The following is a 14,193-nucleotide window of genomic DNA, read 5'->3' as shown; positions in this document are numbered from 1 at the left end:
ACAAATTGTGCACGGTATACAACAATACTGTACACGGTGCACAAACAATAACGCGTACAAATTGAAATATAGAGGGTGTTTCAGAACTAAGATCCATACCAAAGTTATATTTTTTCTTATGGAACACCCGATATTTTATTTCATTTTTGTATTCTTGGGCCTAAAAAAGCATTTGTTATAATGGTTAAATATGTTTAAAATCTTTAGTTTTTGAGATATTTAAAGATATTTAAATTTACATGCTACAATAGTTACTAATATAATAATAATTAACACCCTGTACATTACTTTTCATAATTAATTGTTATGCTGAGTTTAAAGTTAGAGAAATAAACTATGTATGGTATTGGTTCCTTAAATTTATACAGGGCTATCAAAAGTTGCTGATCTATGTTAAGGATATATTTTATATAAAAACTTTGTTATTTCAAATGTAACACACTGTATTTTTTTAAATAAATCGAAGCAGATTCAAATGCTCTTTCAAACTATATTAGGGTTTCCTATATCTATCTAGCTCAGATTTTGAATAAAAAGCGATTTTTAAATAAAATTGTAATCAAGATGGCTGGTGTCGCCATGGCAATTTTCTAGTGACAGTTAGAAACTATTTTCAAAGACGACATTAGTTTATGTACTTTATTACTTATAATTTATAACAGTTTACATAAAATTACTTAAATTTACTTACAATAGTTTAATAAGTAAGTATTCATTATTTTATCAAGAAAAATAAAGCAGTATCTGCTGGCGGAACGAATAGATATGTTACTAGTGATATTGTTTTGTGAGGAAAATAGCTTCTTGGCCTCAAGGGCTTATGCTCAAAGATATCCAAATAGGAATCTTCCTGATAAGAGTTTCTTTGAAAAACTTTTTGTTCTATTTCGTCTGGTAGTGTGGTTTATAAAAAAACCTATTAGGCAGAAACCTGTCGTTGGAAGTGAAGAAAATGAATTTGCCGTAATTGGCTCTTTTATAGAAAATCCATGTATCTACAAGTCATCGTAAAATAGTTCAAAGACTACTTCTTCGTTTTTCTTGATAGAATAATAAACACATGTTTAATAAATATTATTTATTAAACTGTTGTAGGTAAATTAAATAAAAGTAAACTGGTATAAATTTAAATAAGTCCATAAACTAATTTCGATTTTGAAAATAGCTACTAACTGTCACTAGAAACTTGCCATGACAACACTAGCCATCTTGATTACAATTTTATTGATAAATCGCTTTTTATTTAAAATCTGAGCCAGATAGGTATAGAAAACCCTAATATAGTTGAAGAGCATTTAAAGCTGTTTCGACTTATTCAAAAAAAAAATATATAGTGTTGCATTTGAAATAACGAAGTTTTTATGTAAAATAAATATTTAAAATAGACCAGCAATTTTTGATACCCCTGTATAAATTTAAGGAAGGAATATCATTTTTCGATAAAGTTTATTTCTCTACCTTTAAACTCAACACAAAAACTAATTCTGAAAAGTAATGTACAGGGTGTTAATAATCTATTCTATTGTAGCATGCAAATTTAAATATCTTTCAATATCTCAAAAACCAAAGATTTTAAACATATTTAACCCTTATAATAAATACCTTTTTTGGGCCCAAGAATCCAAAAATTAAATAAAATACCGGGTGTTCCATAAGAAAAATATAACTTTGGTATGGATCTTAGTTCTGAAACACCCTGTATATTTCAAAATTATTTTAAATTGTGCACATTACGTCCCCACATATACCCATAAAATATTTTGTTTCTACATCTTTCCGGTTTCGTATAATCAACAGAGGCGAATGAGGTGGGCCACCCTGTATAGGAAATATAGCTCGTTCACACGGTAACTTTCGACACGATAAATAACTCGAAACAATATTTTAATCGAATCGAATAACTGCCCATACATGGAAAGTCTCAAGACTCGGCCTTGAGGCCGGGCCTTTCACCCAAAATACTATAGTTTTGTGTAAAAAGCAAAGTCTTTCCGTTTTTTGTGAACGGCAAAGACTTTGCCTTTGCCTTTTATTATTATGGTATTTGGTCCTTTAAAGAAGGCATCCATTTTTCTCAAAGAGACCTGGTTCAAATTAAAAAAGTAGAGAAAAGACTCACCGAGACTTTGAGTCTTTTTTCTACTTTTTTAATTTGGTCCTTGCCTATATGGGCAGCTAATAGAACGAGAGCTAGCAACGTCGGAAAAACAAGTATTTTAAGACGTCTGGTTCTTTGATATATCTTTTACTCTGGAACAGCATTTACTCTAGAACAGCATGCGGCCCGTCTGGCTGCCGGTAAACGTTGCATTCCCTACTGCGCATTGAAAGAAGATCCTATATTTTTATTAGTCCTTTAAATTCTAGTATTGAATATAAATAGATAATGTCTCCATAGCGCAGTGCGTACGTTCCGACCACGAACCGATGATTCAGAGTTCGAATCCGGGTCAGGACAAAGACTTTTTTATTTTATTTTCGTTTATATTCTGATAGTAAAGTATCAAATTTTTTTTTTGGAATTACCAGATTTACTTAATACTTTACTATCAGAATATAAACGAAAATAAAATAAAAAAGTCTTTGCCCTGACCCAGAATCATCGGTTCGTGGTCGGAAACTCTACGCATTGCGCTACGGAGACATGTTCGATTTATATTCAATTCTAGAATTTATAGGACTAAATTAATAAAACATATAGGATCTTCTTCCGATGCGCAGTAGTGAACGCAACGGGTATCGGCAGCCAGACGGGCCGCATGCTGTTCCAGAGAGCATAGTAAAAGATATATCAAAGAGCCAGACGTCTTAAAACACTTTCTCGAAAACGTTGCTATCTCTTAGACTATAATTAGTCGTAAGGGGGTTGTAAGAGAGTTTGACGTCCTTCAAATAGCATCATTGATAATGGACAAATTCCACTATCGCCTATAACCAATGATAATATTAACGTCCTGTGGGGTAGCCCTAGACGTATCTGGATAGGTTGGCAGATGATTATGAGAACACGTGATTTTAACATTTCTACCAAAACTGATCAATCGCGAAAGGCATCTATATTTCTGGTACTGACTGCATTTCCACATGGTCTTCCCTTCCAGTTTTCTGTTAATGACAAACTCGTTGTTGTTGAGAACAATCTTTGGATTCTTCAGTCCGGCAACTACGTAAATTTTACCTAAAAAATTATTGGTATAATTAAAATATACAATTATACAAAAGTAATATTATTTTTAATCAAAACAACCCTCAGACTAAAACACTAGATCACTGTAATTTTTAGATGCAAAATTATTTGAGATTTGCGGAATGTCACTTTTCGTTTCTAAGTCAACTTAACGCTTCTTTTTCGATTATACGGTATATAATAATAATAATATAATTATAACGGTATTAAGAAAGTAGCTATGATATCTTTATTATTATACTTAATACGTTTCACACATATTTCAGTGCAATTCGTGTTAGTTATATTCGCAATATCAGTTTTAGTTAAGTATTGATAATAATGTTGTCACCCACCTATATTTTACTAATGTAGTTTAATTCCTAAAATATTTAAGCCTAGTTGACACGGTCAAAGTGAACCTGGATCAAATACACTTACACACTGCGCCCGTCTCACTTGGACGCCACTTCACGGAAAAAAATCATTTCTATATTCAAGAACAATCATACACTTAAAATTTTACACTTTCTTTAAGGATAGTATTCTTTCGATGAGTACAACAAATATTTAGACCTATTTTATTTTTACACTTGCTTTTTAAATATAGTTATAGTCACTAAGAAATTTTGAATCTAAAAAAAGAATAAAATGACTTATATTTAAGAAAAACTTATATTACTATCAAGTGAATAAATCTATTAGGAAAGAAGAAACTATTATTAAATGAAGTATAAATACTTTTATATAATAAGTATTCTTAACTTTTTTAGAACTTTTACTTGAAATAGGTGTATACTTTAAATAAGCATATTATTCTCGGCGCGAGAATAACACCCCATTTCCAAGAGTTACTATTGTTATATTAAGTGACCATCCCCAACAGCAACAACGCAACGTGCATTCCTGATTCCTACCTTCATTTCATTGGGTTTCTGTTTCTCTCATGCGACACGAGACACGCCGACTAGCCGGGTAGAGGACCTTCTTCAGGCATGGGAGATGACGGATTTGATCCCAAAATTTCAAGGTAAGTTTAGCAATAATCCTACATTATTTGATGACATTGGTTGGAGGTTAGGGGGACTCCATCTTAATATGCATTATTTCTTATACACTGGTGGTAAACTAGGTATGTACGCGTTTGGAATGATTCAATTGTTTTAACAATTTTTATTATCGTTTCTCGTTTATAATTAGCGATGCCGCTGTTCAATATCTACTTATATTGGAAAATTACACAGTTTTATTGTATTTTCTTATTACGAAAAGCATATAATTTGGTAGGTGATGTTTGGCTAATCTAATTTAAAAAGTATTAACCATATTCGGGGTTATTCTGGTGATATTTTAATATTCCATACCTATTGTAAATGGAAATTAAAATTTTTAGCATGTACCAACTCTGTTATATTCATGTATGTTACCTGACAAACCCGATTTTAGGATAAACTAACTTTTCCTAGGCCAAATCAGGGTATTCAAAGACACGCGGGTTTCAAAACTATTATGCCGCACTTAAAGACTTTAGATAAAGAAAATATTTTACCAAAACAAGAATTTCTATCAAGATCGAACCCGAACCACCGAAAGCATAGAGAACACGTTACCGAATTTTGTGAAAACTATATAGTTTTTCGAACCCGCTTAATATTCGGCCTAGGAAAAACTAGTTTATCCTAAAATAGGTTTGTTTGATTCCGAAATAATGCATATTAAAATGGAATCCCCCTAACCTCCAACCAATGTCATCAAATAATGTAGGATTATTGCTAAACTTACCTTAAAATTTTGGGATCAAATCCGTCATCTCCCATGCCTGAAGAAGGTCCTCCATTTTCACATATCACAAGCACAAAAGATCATGGGCGCCGGACAGGGGGGGCAAGAGGGGGCATTTGCCCCCCCCCCCCTGGATCACTGAAACAATAAAAATAAAAGCTATCTTCTTACATCCATCTGTAAAAAAAATAATCATTATTATGAAATTGTTAGGTGTTACCTGTAAAATAATAATATATTTTATATGCAAAACTTACTATTCTCTTTTTAAGTCTAGCAAACACTTATAACGATAGTAACTAACCTAAGAGTAAGAACAGGCTTTATTTCAGAATAAAGTAATTATTACATGTACACAAAGAATTTCTATACTTAATGCAATAATTTGCTAATTTACAAATAAGTATAAGTAGTACTCGAAACAAGATTTTATCTAGAATTGTCTGGAGTGTAGTTATAATCTTAATTTCAATACTAGGTAAATCTTAAATAAAAGATAAATTTTCTTAGCTTCTAAGGATAAGGTTTTCTTGAAAAGAAGTATAACTAGATTTGCGGAATGGGAAAACTAGCATATCGTTGGTTCAAGATTAATAATCTTTAAGCCAGTTTAGCTTTTTTCCGTGTTCCGTCAACCGATTTTAGTCAGTTGCTACGATCCAAACAGTGTCCAAGTGTATTTGATCCAAATACACTTGGATGCTGCCATATAATTGTACTTATAATGAACTAGTGATGGGAATACCTGTTCTACGTGTGTCGCGTGAGAATAGCGACCGTTCCAGAGGAATACCGCGACAAAATATCGCGTTTTTGTAATCGAGGTTTTGGCTTACAAAGTGTCGCTGTTCTCGCCTATGCCGTATTTCTGGTCACTGTACCTACCTACTCCTATCCCTGACGTTATCTCAGTGTCCGTGCAAATCCATAAACAATGTCAATTCATACACAAACTTCTAAACAATAAACAACCCGCAGATAGCTAGAAGATGTTATGTTAGCATTAAGTTTTGGAAATAAAACTATTAAATAAATAATATAAATTATTGGTATTCAATATTTTTATTCGCCAAGTTTTATATTTTTGCCAATAATATTTAGATTTATATTCTTCTGATACACGTTATAATCGTTTGAATTTAAATTAAAATAGATACATTTGTAAGATAATTATATATTTCTATCTTTTTTCTTAACATCTGTTTACTTTAGAAATATTTTAGCTTAAACAATAAAAAAGACTTTAATAAAAGTACTTTAATATTAATATAACTTTATTCTCTTATGTTAGTAAAATGTAATTTTCTTTATTTGCAGACTAATAGATCTAATTGGGATTATATGTATTTTTAATCAATTAAAAGTAACTTTACAAATTTCCTTCTTTTTTCGGTCATATTTCTTCTTTGTACTTTATTATGTTCTATGTCTATGTTCTATGTCTTTGTCTATGTTCACCAAGATGCCATCAAAAAAGTTTTAAAATTTTCAAGGATTGCTTTTTGAGTTTTTTGGAAAAAATTGATTTTTTTGAAAATCAATTTTATTTTTTCCTGTCAAAATTTTTTCAAAATTCAAAAAACTAATTTCGCATTCTCATAGCCACTTTATTAGGGCTATCTGATAGTATTTTTGTATTTTCAAATTAGCTGCTAATTTGTGAGATACAGAGACCAACTTAATTTTTTTTAAATACAACCTGCATTTTTTATTTCAGGTTTTGGAAGAACTAGGTCTCCTGAGTACAATAATATGCCATACTTAATATTTTTTTTTGTTTCGACATTTGAAAACAATTTATTTAAACTAATTTCAAGTCCGGCTCTGTTATTTTTAAATACTTGAGGTAAAACATTGAAAACATTGAAATCAAATGCAATAAAATAATAAAAAATAATATAAAATCAATAATATAAATGTAAGATAATATAAACAATCAAATCATTTCCCCGGAAGGGGTGGGGGAGGGATATTACTTGACGTTATTTGTAAAAGTAAAATTAATACATCTCAACATTTACAGTAAAGAGTACAAAATTCATTCAGAAGTAGGTATAAGAAGAAAGTTCAAAGAGCTACAAATAAAACTGAACGAAAAATAAATTTGTGCAATAGGGAGGGTGGTAACATTTTCGAACTAACCTAACCAAACCAAACTAGTTTCTAATGCTCTACATGAACATTAGAAACTAGTTTGTCGAAGTTGATTTATTTATAATAACTACGATTAATATTATGCATATTATTAGATCGCACACTGAGAATTTCAAATTCACATAATAAAAAAAAGTTAAAAATAATGTCTTTAAACTGCTGACCTGGATATTGTTTATTTGAATCTTCCAATTGGCTCGATTTTCCTTATTCAATGTTAATTAGCGCTGATCAATATTGTAGCGATGAATATAATCAGATTAAATAATTTAAAATGTCAGAGTCGGACTTGAAGTTATTTTAAATAATAATTAAGTAGTTTTGTTGTTGTTAAGGTACCCAAAACAACAGAAAGTATAAAGTGTGACATATAGTTGTACCCAGGAGACCTAGTTCTTTCATAACCGAAAATAAAAATGCAGGTCCGTATTTAAAAAAATTAAGTTGGCCTCTGTATCTCACAAATTAGTCGCTAATTTGAAAATATAAAAATACTATCAGATAGCCGTAATAAAGTGGCTATGAGAATATGCAATTATTTTTTTGATTTTCTAAAAACTAACGACAGGAAAAAATAAAATTGATTTTCAAAAAAATCAGTTTTTTCCAAAAAACTCAGAAATCCTTAAAACTTTTAAAATTTTTTGATGGTATATTGATGGACATCCCAAAGCGCAACTTTGCCTCAATTTAACCATATTCGTATCTATTACGGTTACCGAGGTACCAATGCTCGTACACCGAATTTGTAGCACCTTGTATATCTACCTCCTTCAAATATACATTACTAAGAAAATATTTAAAAAAATATTTATAAGGAAAAAGTACTAAGGAGTTATCACAATCAATGAAGTTTATACAAAGTTCACTATACGCAACAAACTATTAAAAATCACTAAAATTGTCGATGGTGACACATCCGTTGTCTCCAAAAAAATGGCGTCCAACAAGACAAATTCTGCTCCAGACCATATATAGGCATTAGGTGTCCTTGTATTCTTTAGTCATTGTTATTGCCCTTTATCCTTTCTAACAATATTAACAATCTGTGGTGAGGCAAATGTGGTGTCTGGATAACTGGGATCGTGATTGTGGCCACAAGTGATAGTTACTGTCTTACCGGAAGTTGTCAGTCTAGATTTGCAGCCGTTTTTAACATAATATGTACATCTCCACATACTTTTGGTGTCGTACTTTTTGTTTATTATATAGTCGTTATCCCATAAAATGATTTTCGGATTTTTTTTGCCGGGAACGACGTAAATGGTATCTAAAAAAATAAATCAGCAATAAAATGCAAATATGGAAACAACACAAATAGAAGAAGAATAGTCACAGGCAGAGGAGCACAAAAATTAATAAATAAGTATACTAGAATAAGTATAATATATATAGTAGGTGCGCGTATTGGATATTCGGCTTTATGTTGCCTACGAAAAAATTTTTAAGTATAACATGCGGAGGCAAAAAAAGTAAAAAAAAGTCTTAAAATTATGCATTTTCGGAGGTTACCGAGGTACCAATGCACGTACACCGAATTTGTAGCACCTTGTATATCTACCTCCTTCTAATATACATTACTAAGAAAATATTTCACAAAATATTAATAAGGAAAAAGTAGTAAGGAGTTATCACAATCAATGAAGTTTATACAAAGTTTACTAGACGCAACAAACTATTAAAAATCACTAAAATTGTCGGTGGTGACACATCCGTTGTCTCCAAAAAAATGGCGTCCAACAAGACAAATTCTGCTCCAGACCATATATGGGCATTAGGTGTCCTTGTGTTCTTTAGTCATTGTTATTGCCCTTTATCCTTTCTAACAATATTAACAATCTGTGGTGAGGCAAATCTGGTGTCTGGATAAGTGGGATCGTGATTGTGGCCACAAGTGATAGTTACTGTCTTACCGGAAGTTGTCAGTCTAGATTTGCAGCCGTTTTTAACATAATATGTACATCTCCACATACTTTTGGTGTCGTACTTTTTGTTTATTATATAGTCGTTATCCCATAAAATGATTTTCGGATATTTTTTGCCGGGAACGACATAAATGGTATCTAAAAAAATAAATCAGCAATAAAATGCAAATATGGAAACAACACAAAAAGAAGAAGAATAGTAAGAGGCAGAGGAGCACAAAAATAAATAAATAAGTATACTAGAATAAGTATAGTATAGTAGGTTCGCCTATTGGATATTCGGCTTTATGTTACTTACGAAAATTTTTTTAAGTATAACATGCGGAGGCAAAAAAAAGTAAAAAAAAGTCTTAAAATTATGCATTTTCGGACCCATGTTTTCCTTTATTTTATTTTTGGATGCACATCCTAAAATTTGGCCGTGCATTTTGAAAATTAACACTCTGTACATAAAAAATAAGATAAAACAGTAGAAGCTAGTGTAAAAACAAATACTGTCAAATTGCAAAACACCGATTACGTTATCGATAACTATACAGGGTCCGGCAATAGTGTGTCAGGCATTTGTAGCTCCTAGAATAAAAAAACTTGAAAATTTTGTTTAAGTGCAAACATAATGAAGTATATACGGGGATGTATTTCAGGAAAATATTTTAACTTCTATACGGTGGCTCAAAAAAGTGTCAGTGGATCGGGGTGATTTTTTAATGGAACACGCTGTATATTATTTTTTTATTAGATGAAGAGTTAAAAAATGAACAATTTTTGTATTTAAAGTATTTCAAATTTTTTAATGGTTTCGCAGATACACGCTGTATTTACTTCTTTAATTCTGGTTTTTTAATTCTCCATCTAACAAAGAAATTATAAACAGGGTGTTCCATTTAAAAAATAAAGAAAAATTATTTTATATTTTAGAAAGCTTGGCGTAGAATTTTGAACACCCTGTATGATTTAAGATTATGATATTTATAGTAAAGTAAGTATATAGTTAAGTTAGTTAGTAAGTATATAGTAAAGTAAGTATACAGATGCCCGACACATTATTGCCGGACCCTGTATTTACATATCTGTACTGTCTAATGTCACATTTCACATTATTCACACACAACACACAGCTTAATTAGTACTTGGTTAAAGTTGACGAGTTACGCGTTTTCTTTGGATTCTTGTGCACGATCATGTGTACTTTTAAAGTCTGCTTGTACTTGTACTGTTTGTGACAAATTAGACAGTTGTACTGGGGTTCAATGCCGCACTCGTACTTTTGGTGCATCCACAAATTCCTTTTGTGCTTGTATGATTTGAGACAATTTTGACATTAGACTTTTTTATATTCTAAAAGTAAATTTATTATCTATAATAAGGGGGTTATAAAGTATAAGTATATAAGTACACTCAGATTCAAAAAAAAAAACAGCGAGAGAGAGAGAGAAAGAGAGAGAGAGAGAGATTATTTGTCATGATAAAATAATGAATATTTACTTATTAAACTATTGTAAATAAATTTAAGTAAATATAATTAAGTTATAAATTATAAAAAATAATGTCCATAAACTAATTTCGATTTTGAAAATAGTTACTGTAGGTACAAGGTACAGATAGGTATAGAAACCCTAATATAGCATTTGAATCTGCTTTGATTTATTTTAAAAAATACAGGGTGTTGCATTTGAAATAACAAAGTTTTTATAAAAAATAAATCCTTAAAATAGATCAGCAATTTTTGGTACCCCTGTATAAATTTAAGGAAGCAATAACATTTTTTAGTAAAGTTTATTTCTCTACCTTTAAACTCTGCACAAGAATTAATTCTGAAAAGTAATGTACAGGATGTTAATAATCTCTTCTATTTTAGAAAGCAAATTTAAATATCTCCTCGAATATCTCAAAAACCAAAGATCTTAAACATATTTAACCCTTATAATAAATGCCTTTTTTTGGGTCCAAGAATCCAAAAATGAAGTAAAATACCGAGTGTGTGTGTTCCATAAGAAAAAATATAACTTTGGTATGGATCTTAGTTCAGAAACACCCTGTATATTTCAAAATCATTTTAAATTGTGAACATTTTGCCGTTACATGTTTCCGTTTTCGTATAATCAACCGAGGCGAATGAAGTGCGCCACCCTGTATAAGAATTATTTTTTTTTATATTTTTAGCTCTATTTTCATGATTTCTTTTTGGCGATCCCCTAATAAAAAACTAGTTACACCACTAGATTCTACGTAAAAATGTCTACTGGGATCAGTTTTCACCTCTTCGATAAGTTCTAAGATAACCGAGATATGAAGAGGGTCGAAAAATGCAAATTTTTCAATTTCGCCCTGTATTTCAGGAACTAAGAGTGCTAGGACAAATCTGTGTGTAGCATCTTTAGTGTCATAAAAAAAGTAGCACAGTGATATGAAAACCGCATATTTGTATCTCTACCTATAAGCGAGATACCCTGTAAAACACACGAAAATGGGACATCCTGTACCGAGTAAAGTAGGCAGGTATTAAAATTACTATATTAAACAGGTTGCCTCGTAACTTTTGCACCAATAGGAGCGAAGCGCCAAGCGTCACAGGTATGCTACAGAACCTATAAAATCATAGTTTATGGAATAAAAAATAAAATGCAACGGACAAAAAGAGATAAATGAGCAATGTAATGAATGTAATAAAGAAAACAAACGTCAAACAACTGAAAACTATGGACGCGATACACAATGAATATCGATTCGAAATGCACTGTCGGACTATCGGCAGTTTTTATCCCTTTATCTATGATCGACCGTATACCTGTGGCGTAGTCGATGACGTTTCCGATAATGGCCGATCGAGTTGCGAGACAACCTTATCTTTTAATAACCTTGGGCAGGTATCGGCTAGTCATCAAATACTCTAGCCTCTAGTTCACACTGTCTTCCCTACGATATTCACAATCTGCGCTGTAGCCGATGTGATATCGAGGTTAGGCGGTTCGTGGTTATGTTCAGCAATTATGGTGACCGTTTTTCCTGATGTGGACAATCTTGACTTGCAAGCGTGCTTTGCATATGTACATCTCCAAGTTGTTCTTTTCCCGTACTTCTGGTGTAAAATGTAGCTATTGCCCCATAATATTATTTTCGGGTGCTTAATCCCAGGTATTATGTAAATGGTACCTAAAACAGTGAATTACAATATTCCAAACATAAATAATTTAATGTTAGAATTATACAAGGTCAATGCAAATAAATAGAGAGGTCTATTTTTCCTACTAACTATTATATTAACTATGATACACTCAGATGCAAAAAAAACGCAACGGAGAAATTTTTCGTCAAATTTAAAGTGTTATATTTTTGTTATTTTTTGCTCTCTATGAATTTTTTAGCAAATTGTATATAATTATGTCAACTTTAATTCGAAAATTCATTTTTTTATAAACTTTAGTATTTTGAATATTATACAGAGTTAAACGAGGGGTTGTTTTTTTACCTTGACTTTAAAACACCCTGTGCAATAATTTCGTGTGTAAGTTTCCCTAAAATATAATTTTATGGACAGAACCATGTCTCCTGAGCATTTCGTTTTTTGGGTCATGTCAATACATGCCTTGGTTAATTTTTAAGAGTGAAATGAACTTGCCAATGAACAATTTGCAATTTTTTCAATTACCATTTCATTTTGAAGTTATTTTTCAATATGACTATGCGGCTTTGGTGATTATTGTGAACGGATATATACTACTATGAACTGCCCATCATGTTCGACGTTTGGGAAATGCTGGGCAGGAGGTTTAGAGGTCGCGAAGCGTTACCAGCTTCATTAAATCAACTTCGCTTGGTTCTTAAAGAAGAATGGGAAAGCATACCGCAATATGATATATGCAGCCTCAATGACAGTTTGAATGGACGTATACAAGCAGTTCTAGCAGCCAAGGGAGGCAATGCAAAGTATTATGATTTTCAATACTAAAATTAAAAATTCATAGGTGTGAGTCACTTTCGAGACCGGTGTAGAAAAAACAACAATCGCAGACTAAGATTGAACGCAGAGAAGAATTTTGAAGTAACTTTAAGTGAAAATTTATTGTTAAAGTAGCATAAATATGCTTAGTTTGTAGTTAAAGTATAGGACTGAAGGAAACAGAGAGTTATAGTAACTGTTAAGAAGAAGGGGGTGGCAATGGATAGGGTACTCGCCCGGTCTCAATATTTCCTTCCGCCGGCACTGCATTTTTGTATGAAATACACATAAAAACAATAAACTAAAATCGGAAATAATATGCATGTACTGATTTCTTTCGAAAATCGACAACTATGAAACTTCCATGAACCCTTCAGTACAAACGGTACATTGTAGGATTGGGAAATTGTAGAGAGAAACAAGCCCTATAACATAGGATACAACATTTTAATGAACATTGCTTTCCATAAAATGAAAAATAAATAGATGAGAACAATGTGTTGCCGACAGATTGCCCTAGACTTGTTTATTCGGTGCTGCCAACGCAAAAAAGACGCTAAGCAAACTTTATCCTATGATGTATGTTTAAGTATTTGTTTATTGGCAAGAAAGCGTATCGGCTTTCTGTTACAAAGTACTGATTGACCCTTCGATTTTGCGCCCCCAAAATGTTGCGCCTATGTGCGTGCACGCACTGCACGCTCGCTAGGAACGGCCCTGCTTATACTGTTTGCGACAAATTGGACAGTTGTACTGGGGTTCAATGCCGCACTCGTATTTTTGATGCCTCCGCAAATTTCTTTTGTGCTTGTATGATTTGTAGCAATTTTGACATTGGACTTTTTCATGTTCTATAAGTAAATTTATTGGTATTTATTATCTATAATAAAGTGATTATAAAGTATAAGTATATAAATACACTCAAATTCAAAAAAGCGCAACGGAAGTCTTTTTCGTCATATTTTAAAAATTCATATATATTATGTAAGAGTCACATACACAAGACGTCATATATATAAGAATTATTTTTTTTATATTTTTAGCTCTATTTTTATGATTTGGATTCACAACCAACGAAAAACTAGTTACACCACTGGATTCTACGTGAAAATGTCTACTGGGCTCAGTTTTCACCTTTTCGATAAGTTATGACATAACCGAGATATGAACGGTGTCGAAAAATGCAAAATTTTCAATTTCGCCCTGTATTTCAGGAAGAGGGCTAG

Source organism: Sitophilus oryzae, unplaced genomic scaffold, assembly GCF_002938485.1.
Source record: "Sitophilus oryzae breed Bouriz unplaced genomic scaffold, Soryzae_2.0 scaffold_1055_pilon_pilon, whole genome shotgun sequence".
NCBI classification, from domain to species: domain Eukaryota; kingdom Metazoa; phylum Arthropoda; class Insecta; order Coleoptera; family Curculionidae; genus Sitophilus; species Sitophilus oryzae.
Note: the sequence above shows the minus strand (reverse complement) of the source record.